Consider the following 13603-nt stretch of genomic DNA (forward strand, 5'->3'; position numbering starts at 1 on the left):
CATTTCCTCTACAATCTCTTGTCTTCAACCACACTGTTTCTGATTCCCCTCATGCGTGTTTACCAACAGCACCCCTGAGGTAAATAAACATGACACTGTGTCGTTCCAAGGTTTTGGTATCTATTTCCATCTCTGCCTGTGAATTTTCCACTCTCGTGATTTATAGTAGAGAGTGGCCTGGTCACAGTGAACGCCTTGTCCTCTCTGTTGAGCTGGTGCACCGTCTTACTTTGTCAAAATCCTGTCAACACTCAGTTCCATGGCCTTCGTCCATTTGACAAGTATTTCTTGAGTGTCCTTTGTGTGCGTGTGTGTGTGTGTGTGTGTGTGTACGTGTGTCTGTGCTATACTCTCACACTGACTTACTGGAGTCATGAGCACTTTCAGTGACTATCTGAGGTTCACACTGGTTATTATTATTGACTGTTACAGGTAGTATCCTAATTCCCATATCAAGACCCTTGCCCCAACATTCTTTCCAATAGATGAGGTCAGCAGCCTAAAATAAGAATCAGAAATATGACCCTGTGGACTGCCTCCACCGTCCCACACCATCACCAATAACAGCACCACAGCCTAAGCTAACATTTATTAAATACTCATATGGGCCAAGCACTTTGCAAACACTTTACCCACTTTATCCTATTTATATTTCACTTGACATCTAGAGACACAAAGAGCAGGTTTAAATAATTCATGAAAAGTCATACCTACCATTTGTCGCACATCAGGGGTCATGAAATGACATGAGTGTCTTTATGGGCTTTACTGAGCAGTAGTGTGAGGCAGATGAGCTCAGGATGAGGTCACGGAAGTTTCAAGTGGGAAAACCAGAGGCAACCACAAATATTTGTGTGATGCCGAGGAAGGGGTGATTCTAGAGAGGATACAGTGAGGATAAAGCTCTTAGGCTCACTTTCTTGGAGACCTCGCTATTCCCTGCCCCTATACGTCCCATCCATAGAGTGGGTGTTTGGAGATGGGGCCAAAACTCATTTTTAGCTTCTAAAGGCTATTTTTCTGTGAATTGGCTCGCCTGAGGTTGCACAGCTACAAGATGGCATTACAGTGAAATGTTTTCCCTTGACTTTTATTATAAAAATGTCCCACATAGAGCTGGAGATGAAAAGGCAGCAAAATACGTGCAACAAAACAAAATGCCGTGAGGGAAAGAATGAGTAAATAAATGGTTCTCAACTGTCATTACTGTTTCCGGGCTAACGCAGAGGCAAAGCCAAATTATAATAGGAACGCAATGAGCTGCACTTTTGTTTTCAAGGGATATTGATTTCAAATGTTCCTGTTCCCAGTTCTTTGGGCAATTGCTGTTTTTGAGTGTCCCGATTGGCCATCCTTTTTCACCTGGCCCCCAAAAGGCTTGAAGGAATCGTCTCACGAATGCTTCCATCAAGCTCGGCGCTGCCCTCATGGTGACAAAGGGGCATATTTAGCTCTTGCTTTAACCTTTCCTTTGATTGAAGGAGGTGCTCAGAAGGCCGAGAGGACAAAAGTAATTGCTTTAGATTTTTCGGCACAGATTGTTACTGCATAGGGGAACACTGACGGTGTTTATGGGATACAGAATGATCTCAAGCCCCTGGAATTGCTTAATTGACTGCTCTTCTCTGAAATCACCTACAGGGAATCTCTGCCGTTATCACATCTTAAATATTCCTTAAAGAGGCCATGCTCATCAGGAGATCCCCTATACTCACGCTTTCTCAGACGATCGTCCCTATGGCGCCTTTCCCCCTCGTCATACTCTAGTTATACTGTATGTAGGCTTTGACTTTCTTATTTCTGGGAAGGGAGTTCGCAGGGTCTAAATCTGGGGCCTCTGCATCACTGGCGTTATATTATTTGGTCTCTGGTGCTGTTAGGTACTCACTGTGTAACCCTCATGGTGAGCTGAGTTGGACACTGGGTCTAGTTGGAGATAGGAAAGAGAATACGTTGTATATTTGTGACTAGCGTGGGCTGGAAGTTACCTTGATATTCTTTTCCAGCTCTTTTCAAGAGACTCTGTGGGCTGTCTTCGGCCTCCTGTCTCCTTGGTTCCAGGCTGTGAACCTTCCACCTGTGCCTGCAGAAGCCTTTTCTAGAGCTTCTGCTCTGTGCCCTGAAGGCAGACCTTCCGGGCAGCATCGGCCAGTTCCCTTGCCCTCTGGCTTCTACTTGCAACAGTGGGAAGCCTTGGTAGGAGATCCAGGGGCAGGAGGAGAGAAGGGTTGGGGTATTTTTCTCCTCACCCACCTCCCCAGTGCCTTAGCTTGACCGGTTTATCCCTTCGCGGAAGGCCGAGGGCATTCCCTTGCTCCTCCCACGGAGTTCCAGGGGCCACACCTCCCCCTAGGTGCTCTCTTCCCTAGGAAGGGTATGGCTTTCCACTCTCTGAATTCTGCCACATTTTTATGTAAAGTCCCTTTATTAAACTTTCTTAAAGCACCCCTTTTTGAGGATGCCATCTGCTTGTGTGGAGATCTTGCCTGATAGAGATACATAGAAGAAGTAAGTGTCAGGAAAGATTCCCCCATGGTCTCAATCTCTCTCCTCTAGCCATTCCTTGTTGGCCGAAGGCTTGCCTAGAAAGCACAGTGTTTTCAAGGAGAATGATTATTGTACAGGGGCAGGGCCACCTTCGTGGGTAAGCAACCTGGCACTCAGAGGGCCCTAGGCTGGGTTCAATGTTCTGCGGCTGCCATTTTGAAGTTCTTAGTAAGTTTTGAATGAAAGGCCCTGTATTTTCACTTTGCATAGGGCTCTGCAGACTAGGTAGCCTGCCTGGGAATGTAGAATGGGGGCAAGGACAAGCTCTTAGCTATTCTTCTTATCCAAGGGAAAGTGCCATGTTTTCTTTCTTATGCCTCGCCCAAAGCAGAACATACTAGTCTGATTCTAAGGTGGTGACTGGGAACCACTCTTCAGTCTTGGGAAGAGGCACCATGGGGTCAGGTCTTCTCTGCTTCTACCCCTCCCCACCTCAGCCACTCATAGCCTGAGGACCAGGTCTCTCTCTCTCTCTCTCTCTCTCTCTCTCTCTCTCTCTCTCTCATTTTCTCCTTCCAAATGCCCTTTACATTTATTTCATAGAGCCAGAGCTCTAAGAGAAGAGCCTGGCATTGAGACCTGTCTCTTATACCTTCACTATTCCCAGGCACTCCTATTTCTTGGCCTCCGATCCTTGTGGCCAACTGGAAATCTGGATATGGGCTCAGGAAGAGGAGGAGATCTTTTCAATCTGTCTTTAGGCCTTGGGCTTCAGTCTGTTATCACAACTATGATTTGGAGTTTCTGATTTTTGTCACTGTTGTTTCCTGTGAATTCTAGAATAGCATAGGGAAAAGAATGACTAATTAGCACACAGAACAACACGTGAAAACTCTCCTTTCCTCTCTGCTCCTCATCTCCCCTTGAATGTTTTAGCATACCTCCCTCCAGGCTGCCCCTCCACTAACATTCCTTTGCATACATTTACACGCACATTTAAAAAATGGAGTTTTTAGCTCTATACTGCACATTTTCTTTTTTTTTTTATTTTTTTTTAAACGTTTATTTATTTTTGAGACAGAGAGAGACAGAGCATGAACAGGGGAGGGTCAGAGAGAGAGGAGACACAGAATCCGAAACAGGCTCCAGGCTCTGAGCTGTCAGCACAGAGCCTGACGCGGGGCTCGAACTCACAGACCGTGAGATCATGACCTGAGCCAAAGTCAGACACTTAACCGACTGAGCCACCCAGGTGCCCCTATACTGCACATTTTCTAACTATACCACACTTTCCATTCTTTGAGTGTTATGCACTTTTGGGGGGAAAATTCCAGGGTGCTACCTGCCAGCATGGTGATTCACTCTTCAGTTGCACCTGTTGTGTTTTTCAGTCAATTACAAAGCCCACCTTTATGCTTCTATTCTCAAATTGACAACTTCTAACATCTCTAAAGTTGATTTTTTAAAAAATCCACTTTATAAATATACCCCTTTAAAGTGTACAGTTAATGAGTTCTGAAAAATGTGAAGAGTTGTGTTACCATCCCTGCAATCATGATCTAGACTGATTCCAGAAAGTGGTCATGACTCCAGAAAGTTCCCTCACACCCTTTGCAGTCAGTCTCCTCTTCCCATCCCTGATCCCTGGCAACCCTGATAATGCTTTTTTTTTGTCACTACAGTCTGCCTTTTGTAGAATTTTTAATAAGGGCAATCATATAGTATGAAACATTTTGAGACTGTCTTTTTTTCCACTTAGCATAATGCTTTTTCAGATTCATCCCTGTTATTGTGTATCGAAGTGGTTTATTCATTTTATTGTTGACTAGTGTTCCCAAAGCGGATGTACCATGTTTGGTTACCCATTCGCCAACTGATGGTTTTTTGGGTTCTTTCCAGTTTTTGGTGTGAACATTTGTGCCTTGTCAATGGCTGCTTTTGCAGTACAGTGGCCAAGTTGAGTGGTTGTGACAGAGACCATCTGGTTTTCAAATCCAGTAATATATACTATCCAGCCCATTATAGAAAGTTGGCCAACTCGCATATAGAGTGTATTTAAAACAGCTGTTTTAATGTCTTTGATTATTAATTCCATTGACTGTCATTTCAGTTCTTTTTTTCTATTGATTAATTGTGGTGATATTTTCTTGCTCTTTTCATGCCTGGTGAGTTTTTACTGGACCTGGGGAATTTCATTTCATAACGTGCTGAATTTCATTTGTTTCCTTTATTATACAGAATTGAAAGGCATTATGGCATTTGGTGAAGTTACTTGGGATCCATTGAATCCTTCTGAAGTTACTTTGAATCTTTGTTAAGGCATGCCCAGAGTTCCCTTTGGTCTAGGGAGAATTTAACATCATTATTAAAGCCACAACCTTCTGAGGTGTTAGCCTGATCCTCCTTGTATTATGAATTCATTTCACTCTGCTTTAGATATTTTAAAGGATCCCAGCCCTGTGTAAGGTGTGGAAATTGTCCAGCCAACTATTTATTCATTGTTCTTTCCTTAACCTTGGGAAGTTTCCTTTCACTCATGCATAGATCAGTCCTCAGCCAGAGTTGCAAGGGGACTTTTCTAGAGATCCTCGAAGCTTTCTTTCCATGCATCTCTCCTCTTTTGTATATTCATTCCATCACATCTCATTGACTTGGGCTTCACGAACTCTCACCTTTGGCTCTTTGTTTGGGTTTCTGCTTTCTGTGTGGCAACCTGGAAAATCTTCTAGTTTGTGTTCTGTCTTGCAGAGATACGAGGTCTGCTTTGCCTGTTCTCCATTGTCTTTTTAAATTTTTTTAAGTGTTTATTTATTTTTGAGAGAGAGAGACAGAGTGCAAGAGGGAGAGTGGCAGAGAAAGGGAGACACAGAATCTGAATCAGGCTCCAGGCTCCAAGCTGTCAGCAGAGCCTGATGTGGGGCTCGAACCCACGAACCATGCGATCGTGATCTTAGCCGAAGTTGATGTGCTTAGTGGACTGAGCCACCCAGGCACCCCAGTGAAATTCTTTCTTAAAAGCTCCATTCAAATTTGCCTCATTTAGTGGATATCCTCTCTTTTAAGTCATCTGTTGTATGTCTTGTCCTGTGTTTCAAAAGATTTTTCTCACTTAATGACCTAGCCTCCTAAATTCCCTCTTTAACTGTCCGTCTATGTAACCTTTTTCTTTCCTTTTTAAACAACTAATCTCCAATTTCTTTGAAGTTGATTTGTTATGACTATAAAATCCTTGCATATCGTTCTGAAGATGTTTGCATTTTTTCTAATGATTGCTTCATCTTGTTTTATTTATTCAGCCCCCTTGAGTATTCAGTTCCTTAATTTGGGGAAACTTTTTGCCTTTTTAATGGTTTTAGTTTCTTCACGTGTTTTGTCCAAGTTCATTGCTCATTTTTGTACTTTGCAATTTCTGTTTGATTTGAGGGAGGTGTCATTCCTTCCTGAACAGTACAAGGTGGGTTATTCACAACCAAGAAGGATTCTTTTACTTGACTAAGGGGTTGGGATGACAGCTGGAAGGACAGTAGCAACAAATATCTACCTCACTATCCGATTATCTTCTATGATGATAATCACGATTCTATCATTTGCCCCCAAGTCATTTGATTTTCTACTTTTTGTTCCCAAAGACCCTATGCTCCTTTCTACCTTCTCAGTATTGTTCGTGATGGTTCTCCCCCATGACGTGCCATTTTTCTTTCTTTCCACTTGTGAAAATTCTTTTTGTTTCCCCCTGCCTTCAAAATACTGATCAAATCCTGTGTTTCTCCCAGGCTATTTAAACACATAGAAAACAAGAAATATTCTAATGAATGAAACATACCAAATGTCAGCAATAAGCAAGGCACAATCCTTTGGGGAAATGACTATTTACAAAAAGCCCAGTGTGTATATGCAAAAGTGAAGCAAGGAAATTTAGTCTTTTTCTCTTCTTTGAAAATTTGCTTTTCCTAAGATCCCATCCCATGAAAATGGAAGTGAATGGCTGAATGGTGAGGAGAGGGAGGGGAGGGAGAGGGAGCACACAGCATTAACAGAAATAGTAAAATTGTACAAACGTCAGCAATTTATAATAGACTAAGGGGGCGCCTGGGTGGCGCAGTCGGTTAAGCGTCCGACTTCAGCCAGGTCACGATCTCGCGGTCCGTGAGTTCGAGCCCCGCGTCGGGCTCTGGGCTGATGGCTCAGAGCCTGGAGCCTGTTTCCCATTCTGTGTCTCCCTCTCTCTCTGCCCCTCCCCCGTTCATGCTCTGTCTCTCTCTGTCCCCCCAAAAATAAATAAACGTTGAAAAAAAAAAATAAAATAAAAAAAAATAAATAAATAAAAAAAAAAAAAAGAAAATGTTATAATAGACTAGGGTCATACTTTGGGATACTGAGCCCTGGTGGAAGGAATTCACCTCTCTGCAGGAGCTAGATTGGTATTTCTGTGTGAAGATCAATGAGGAGCAATTCACTGCCTTGGAATAATTTCTTTCTTACTCCTGCTTCCACAGGAAGGGTCTCTTTGTCCACCACCCTGCCCACCTCAAGGGCCCCCAGATCCCTGCAGGCTGTTATGTCAATAGTCCCCTTCCCAGAAGAGGACCCAAGTCTTCTTCTCTTCCATTCAGGTGGACCTCACCTCTGAACATGACGGGCCTGTTGCTAAGGGCTTTCTTTTTTTTTAATGGAAAACAAAAATTATGGGCGCCTTGGTGGTTCGGTCAGTTAAGTGTCTGACTTTGGCTCAGGTCATGATCTTGCGGTTCATGAGTTTGAGCCCCATGTCGGGCTCTGTGCTGACAGCTCAGAGCCTGGAGCCTGCTTCAGATTCTGTGTCCCCTCTCTCTCTGTCCATCCCCCAGTCATGCTCTATCTGTCTCTCTCTCTCAAAAATAAATAACCATTAAAACAATTTTTAAATTAAAAAAATTTAATTTATTTTAGAGAGAGAGAGTGAGAGTGTGTGAGTAGGGGATAAAGGGGATAAGGGCAGAGGGGGAGAGAGAGAGAGAGAGAGAGAGAGAGAGAGAGAGAGAGAGAGAGAGAATGAATCCCAAGCAGGCTCCACGCTCAGCAAGGAGCCTGGCAAGGGGCCCCCCTCCCAAGGGGCCTGGGATTATGACCTGAGCTGAAAGCAAGAGTACGACGTGTTATGCACTGAGCCACCCAGGCACCCTGAGGGTCTTCTGAACAGGATCAGAATCATCACACACAAAAAAACAAAATTGAGTAACTTCCTGCCACTGTTATTGCATAGCCCCAGCACATTCCCATAACTTGGGAAAAAATCTTTAAGCCCTGATTTGTCCACTTCATGTCCAATGAAAAGTTGGTGACCATCAGGGAGTCTTGCAGTTCTTTGGGGTTCGGTGTCACCTTGCTCACCAGCCTCACAGACTGTGAGTCTATGTCCCCTTTGGGGAGGACTATTTGTTCATTGTTCTCACATTCTTTGATCCCTTTGAGTCTTCTGTGGTGGGATCTGAGATTCAGGCTTAGGCCAAAGATGAGGATGTGAAGCTGGTACTTTAACAACATAAGGTGGGATCTCAGTAACTGCAAGAGCTCCACTGGGTGGAAGGATCTTTCTGGTCACAAATGCCCAAGAGAATGTCCTCAGGTCCTCCTCTAGGGTCTGAGCTATGTCCGTAGGTGCTGGGGAAGAACTCTTCTGAACATCCTCAGGAGCAATTTCTTCCAATACTGGCTCGTACTTCTCCTCCTGGATTTTAGACATAGGTTCTTGCTCTGCTTCTGATTCAGGATCAGGCTCTGGTTCAGCAACAGGTTCCTCTGAATGTTCTTCCAAGTCATTGCTGAAAGTTCGATCATAGAAAGTTCCAGAATCATCAGGTGCCACCTCAGGTATCTGCTGTCTTTCTTCAGGTCCTCTACCTCTTCCTCAGATTTCTCCTGAGGCCCAGTGACAAAGCCACAGAAGACCTCTTGGTATCTGAAGATATCACTTTGAGTGCAGAACTTATCTGCATCAGAGCCCTCAGGAGCGAGGACAAATGTCTGCATGAATCTCCTCAGAGCCTGGTTGTTATTAGAAAGCAACCCCATCACCTGGACCACTACACCATCGTTCAGAGTGGTTTGAGCACCAACATGGCACATCTTAGTGTGGCAGTTGAAAATTTTAGGACATCACTTTCCTATGGATTTCCTTCTGTCCATAGATGGCATCTGCTGACTTTCCATTTGAGTCCAATCCCCCAGGGACATAAGAAGAATTCTTTCCATAAAATCTGTGCAACATGTCTGGGGCCTGGTTCAGCAGCATGTAATACGGTCTCACAAATTCCCGCCCCACCAACAGGAGTCTACGCTTCTCCCTAACCATTGCTTTAGTCAATTCAACCTGCATGTCTGAGTGGGAAAGGAACAAGCTTTGCTCCATAGCATGGCAGAAGGCAAAATCCCCTCACGCAGTTGTGTCCATCTCTACTTGTGAAAAGTCTATACAGCCTTCAGGCCTAACACAAGACTCACTTCTTAAAAAAAATAATTCCTGGGGTGCCTGGGTGGCTCAGTAGGTTAAGTATCCGACTTCAGCTTAGGTCGTGATCTCATGGTTTGTGAGTTCGAGACCTGTGTCAGGCTCTGTGCTGACAGCTCAGAGCCTGGAGCCTGCTTCGGATTCTGTGTCTCCCGCTCTCTCTGCCTTTCCCCCACTCACATTCCGTTTCCCTCTCAAAAATAAACATTAAAAAAATAAAATAAAAAAATTTCCTAACTACTCCATCTCTTTTGGTTAATATGACTCTTTAGGTGAATGGGGATTATATTTGTGACATTTCAATGACAATAATTACTGCCATTCTGGGGTCTTCTGTTATGTCCTAGGCCCTGTAGTGAATATGTCATGTATATGGCATGGCTTAATCCTCATATGATGGGTTGGTTGTTATTTTTCTGTTTTACGGAAGAAAGAACTATATTTTAGAGCAAGATACCATCCAGCCCAGAGATCCCTGGACCAAATCTGGATGCTCACTCAACACTGGTTGTCTCTACCATACTCCTCTATTTCCTTCTCCCCAACCCCTATGCCTGAGCTACACACGTATGGAATCTGCCAAGACGCTAAACCCAAAGATGGATTTTTCTGTCAGCATGGCAATCTCAAGATTTAGAGAAAGTAAAAATAGCTCCCCCCCGCCTTACAAATAAGATCAAAGATTCCTAATTTAAGAGGGCAAACTATTTGAAGTTTTCGTAACTTTATGGGAAGAGAACTGGTACCAGAATCCTAACTCTGGGTCTGAAGCTCTTTGGCACTTCTCCTCCTTATCAGTATGACTTTCTCCGTTGGCTGGCAAGAACCTCGTTGAGCAAGTGAATGTTCAGAACACATGAGTTTAAAGGCATTTTTCACCTCAGCCAAGATTTCTTTAGACTGAACATCTGAATTTGGAGCTAAGTAAAAAGCACAAGGAAGATAGTTGGCTTAGGTTCATTCCCAGTGAATCAAAAGTGCTATAAAAAAATAGAAGGATAAAGATAAGCACGCTGTGCACGTCAGACGTAAAACAAGAGGAAGCAAAACCAATATGACATTGTCTAGTTAGTTACCTTGTTCCGCAGGCACCTCCTAGCCCTCCCTTATGGCAAGGGGCTTTGTACGTTGCTCTCTACAAGCCATACCATAGACCCAATGCCAAACCAGATTCCATTTCTTCCACACCATCTCTTCCCGGTGAACTAAATTCCCAGGTTAACCAGAGGGTGTTGACAACAAATAGAACTATAAAGAAAAAAAATCAGTACACAGAAAATGCTACTGATTACAGTAGTCTTAGTGTTTTCTAATGTACCAGAACACTTCCACATATTTTCAAATTATTCTTCCCAACTGTTTGATGTAGGAATCATTAATCATATTGGAATATATATATGTATATACATATATATTGTGTCCAATCTACGATGATGGAATTGAAGCATTTGATGTGACTCACTTTAGGTTACATGGTTAGAAATTGGCAGGATTGGGATTTGAACCCAATTCCAAATTGCACCCTTTCCTCAACACACACACAAACACACACACACACACCGTGACACCGTGTTTCTGTCACTGTTGGATCTAGGACTATCTCTAGGAAAAATAATGAGGTAAAACATTTATTTGATACTTCAAACAATATTTATTAAATTCTAATATGTGTTATGTACTGTCCCAGATGCTTAGAATAAAACAGTGACCAAAAGAAACAAAAATATGTACCTCTTGAAACTTACACTCAAGGGCACAGAGGTAGACAATAAAGATAAATGCAGTTGGTAAGAGAATGATGAAGTAAGATGGGAGACAGTACCTGCTATGGGAAAAAAGAGGAAGATCAGAATGAAAGGAGTTCGGATTAAAGAGGGTGGCCAGGGTGGGACACTTCAAGGAGACACTAAATGTCTCCTTGATGTGAATGCCAAGGTTAGAAGGATGTGAATATCTAGGGAAATGATCTTCCAGGAACAGGAAACTGCTAGAGCATGGGTGCTAATGTGTGAAAATGACTGATGTGTTTGAAAAGCAGCAAAGTGGCTGGATCAGAGTGAAAACAGTAAAAGGTAAGGTCATAGGTATAAGGGACATGAGGTGTCACATAGATCATTATGCTATGAGGACTTTGATATTCTTCTGAGTAAGCTGGAGAGCCAGATGAGGGTTTTGAGTAGAGATAGGACAGGGTCTTATTTACATTTAGAGGATTATTTGGGCTTCTCTATTGGGAATACATTTAGGGAAAGAGTGGAAGCAGGGAAACAAGTTAGAATGCTTTTGCTGTGTATTTGTTTCCTGTGGCTGCTGAAACAAAGCACCACAAACTGGCTGGCTTAACACAACAGATATTTTATTCTCTCACAGTTCCGGAGGCTAGAGGTCTAAAATCAAGGTGTTGGCCAGACCATGTTCTCTTTGCAGCCTTAGGGTAGGATCCTTCCTTTGTCTTCCAGCTCCTGGTAGCTCCAGGTCCTTGGTTCATGGCAACACAACACAGGTCTCTGCCTTTGTCTTCACATGGCTGTCCTTTCTGTGTCTCCATCTTCCCTCTGGGTGTGTCTGTCCAGTCCTATTGAATTAAGGTAAGCTCCCTCCCAAATGACTTTTTCTTACCTTGATTATACCTGCCATGGCTCTATTTCCAAAATAGTCACATTTGGAGGTACTGGGGGTTAGGCCTTTAAGGGGGCGAAATTCAACCATTCACATGCAGTAACCTAGGTAAGAAATGGTAGACAGTTAGAATAGGGTGGTGTCAGGAGAACTGGTGGGCAGCGGTTAGATTCTGGATGCATTTTGAAGATAGAGCCAGCAGAAACCGCTGCTAGATCAGATGGGAAGTATACAAGAAAAACCAAAGATGACTCCAAAAAATCTTGCTGAGCAGCTGGAAGAAGAGAGACAGTTGAGCGTGAAACAGGTTTTTGAAGAACGTGAATATTAGAATTTAATTTTTTGATACATTGAGTTTGGGATATTTATTAGAAAAAAATGAAGAGATGTTGAGTGGGAAGCTGATATATGGGGCTAAACTTCAGGCAGGAGGTCTAGGATGAAGGAAGAAAGGTTTAAATTTGCCAGTCTTCAGCAAGTAGAGGAAATTTAAAGCCCAGTGTGTGACTGAGATCACCCAACAAGTGAGCATTACTAGGTCAGAGCCCTGGGCCACCTCCACATGGAGATGTGGATAGAAGAGGAAGAACCCATGAGAAATGGAGGAGAAGGAGCCCGCGAGGCAAGAGGAAGCCAGGACAGTGGGCATCCCGCTGAGCCCTGTGAAGAGGGGCAGCCAAGGATGGGAGTGATCAGATGTGTTCAAAGCTGCAGGTAGTTCTGGTGAAATGAAGATGGAGAATTGATCATAGGTTTGGAAAGAGAGAATTTTTTCACGCCTTTAACCAGAATCCCTATGGAGTGGTGTTGAGGAAAGCCTTTTTAGAATGGGTTCAAGGGAGAATGGAAAGAGAAGCTTTGGAGACAGCAACTGTAGACAATATTTTGGAGGACCCAGTTGGTAAGACATAAGGACAGTGGGGTCAAGGCAGGTTTTCTTCTCCTTGTTTACAGATTGGAAACACAGACACGCATTTGGGTGTTGATGGCAATGACCAGGAGAAGTTTCTCTCTCCTCCTTTCTGATTGTTCTCTGCTCTCCTGATGCTGCCACATCCCCTCACCTTCAGGCATCCTTGCTCCCATCGGTATTTCTTAGGCTGGGTGTCCTGGAGTAATGTCCCATGGTTTGGACAACACCCCCCCCCCTTTTTTGTTTCAGTTTCTTTTTTAAAAAATATTTTTTTCATGTTTATTCATTTATTTATTTTGAGAGAGAGAAAGAGAGAGAGAGAGAGAGAGAGAGAGAGAGCGAGAGCAAGCTGAGGAGGGGCAGGGAGAGAGGGAGAGACAATCCCAAGCAGGCTCCATGCGGTCAGCACAGAGCCCAATGCGGGGCTCAATCTCATGAACCGTAGGATCATAACCTGAGCCAAAAATCAAGAATTGGATGCTTAACTGACTGAACCACCCAGTCACTCCTGTTTCAGTTTCTTCTGAGCACCCGTCTCTAAAATAGCATCATTATATGGGAGCAACCTAAATGTCCATTGGTGGATTGATGGATAAAGAAGATGTGGTATAGATCTACAACAGAATACTGTTGAGCCATAGAAAGAACGAAATCTTGCCATTCGTGACAACACAAACGGACCTGGAGGGCGTTATGCTAAGTGAAATAAGTCAGGCAGAGAAGAACAACATATGGTTTTACTTACATGTGGAATCTAAAAAAACAAATGAACAAATAAACAACAACAAAAAGAGAAACAGACCCGTAAATACAGAGAAGAAACTGGCCGTTGCTGGAGGGGCGGGAGGGAGGGGAGTAGAAGAAACAGGGGAAGGACAGGAAGAGGTGCAAACTTCCAGTTATGCAATAAATTGAGGCATGGGGATGCGTGGCACGGCATAGGGAATATAGCCAGTGGTACTTAATAGCTCTGTGTGGTGACAGATGGTGGCTGTACTTGTGAACGTAGCATGACGCGAAGAATCGTCGAGTTCTCTGTTGTACACCTCAAAGTAACACGACATTACGTGTCGACTGTACTTAAATTGAAAATGAAA

The 13603-nt window shown here is 43.5% G+C and overlaps 1 pseudogene; it reads right to left on the reverse strand.

The window, feature by feature from the left end:
* Window positions 1–6940: 6940 nt before the first annotated feature.
* Window positions 6941–8900, reverse strand: LOC123585818 (annotated as a pseudogene).
* Between the last annotated feature and the right edge of the window lie 4703 nt (window positions 8901–13603).

This window comes from Leopardus geoffroyi, chromosome C3, assembly GCF_018350155.1.
Source record: "Leopardus geoffroyi isolate Oge1 chromosome C3, O.geoffroyi_Oge1_pat1.0, whole genome shotgun sequence".
NCBI lineage: Eukaryota > Metazoa > Chordata > Mammalia > Carnivora > Felidae > Leopardus > Leopardus geoffroyi.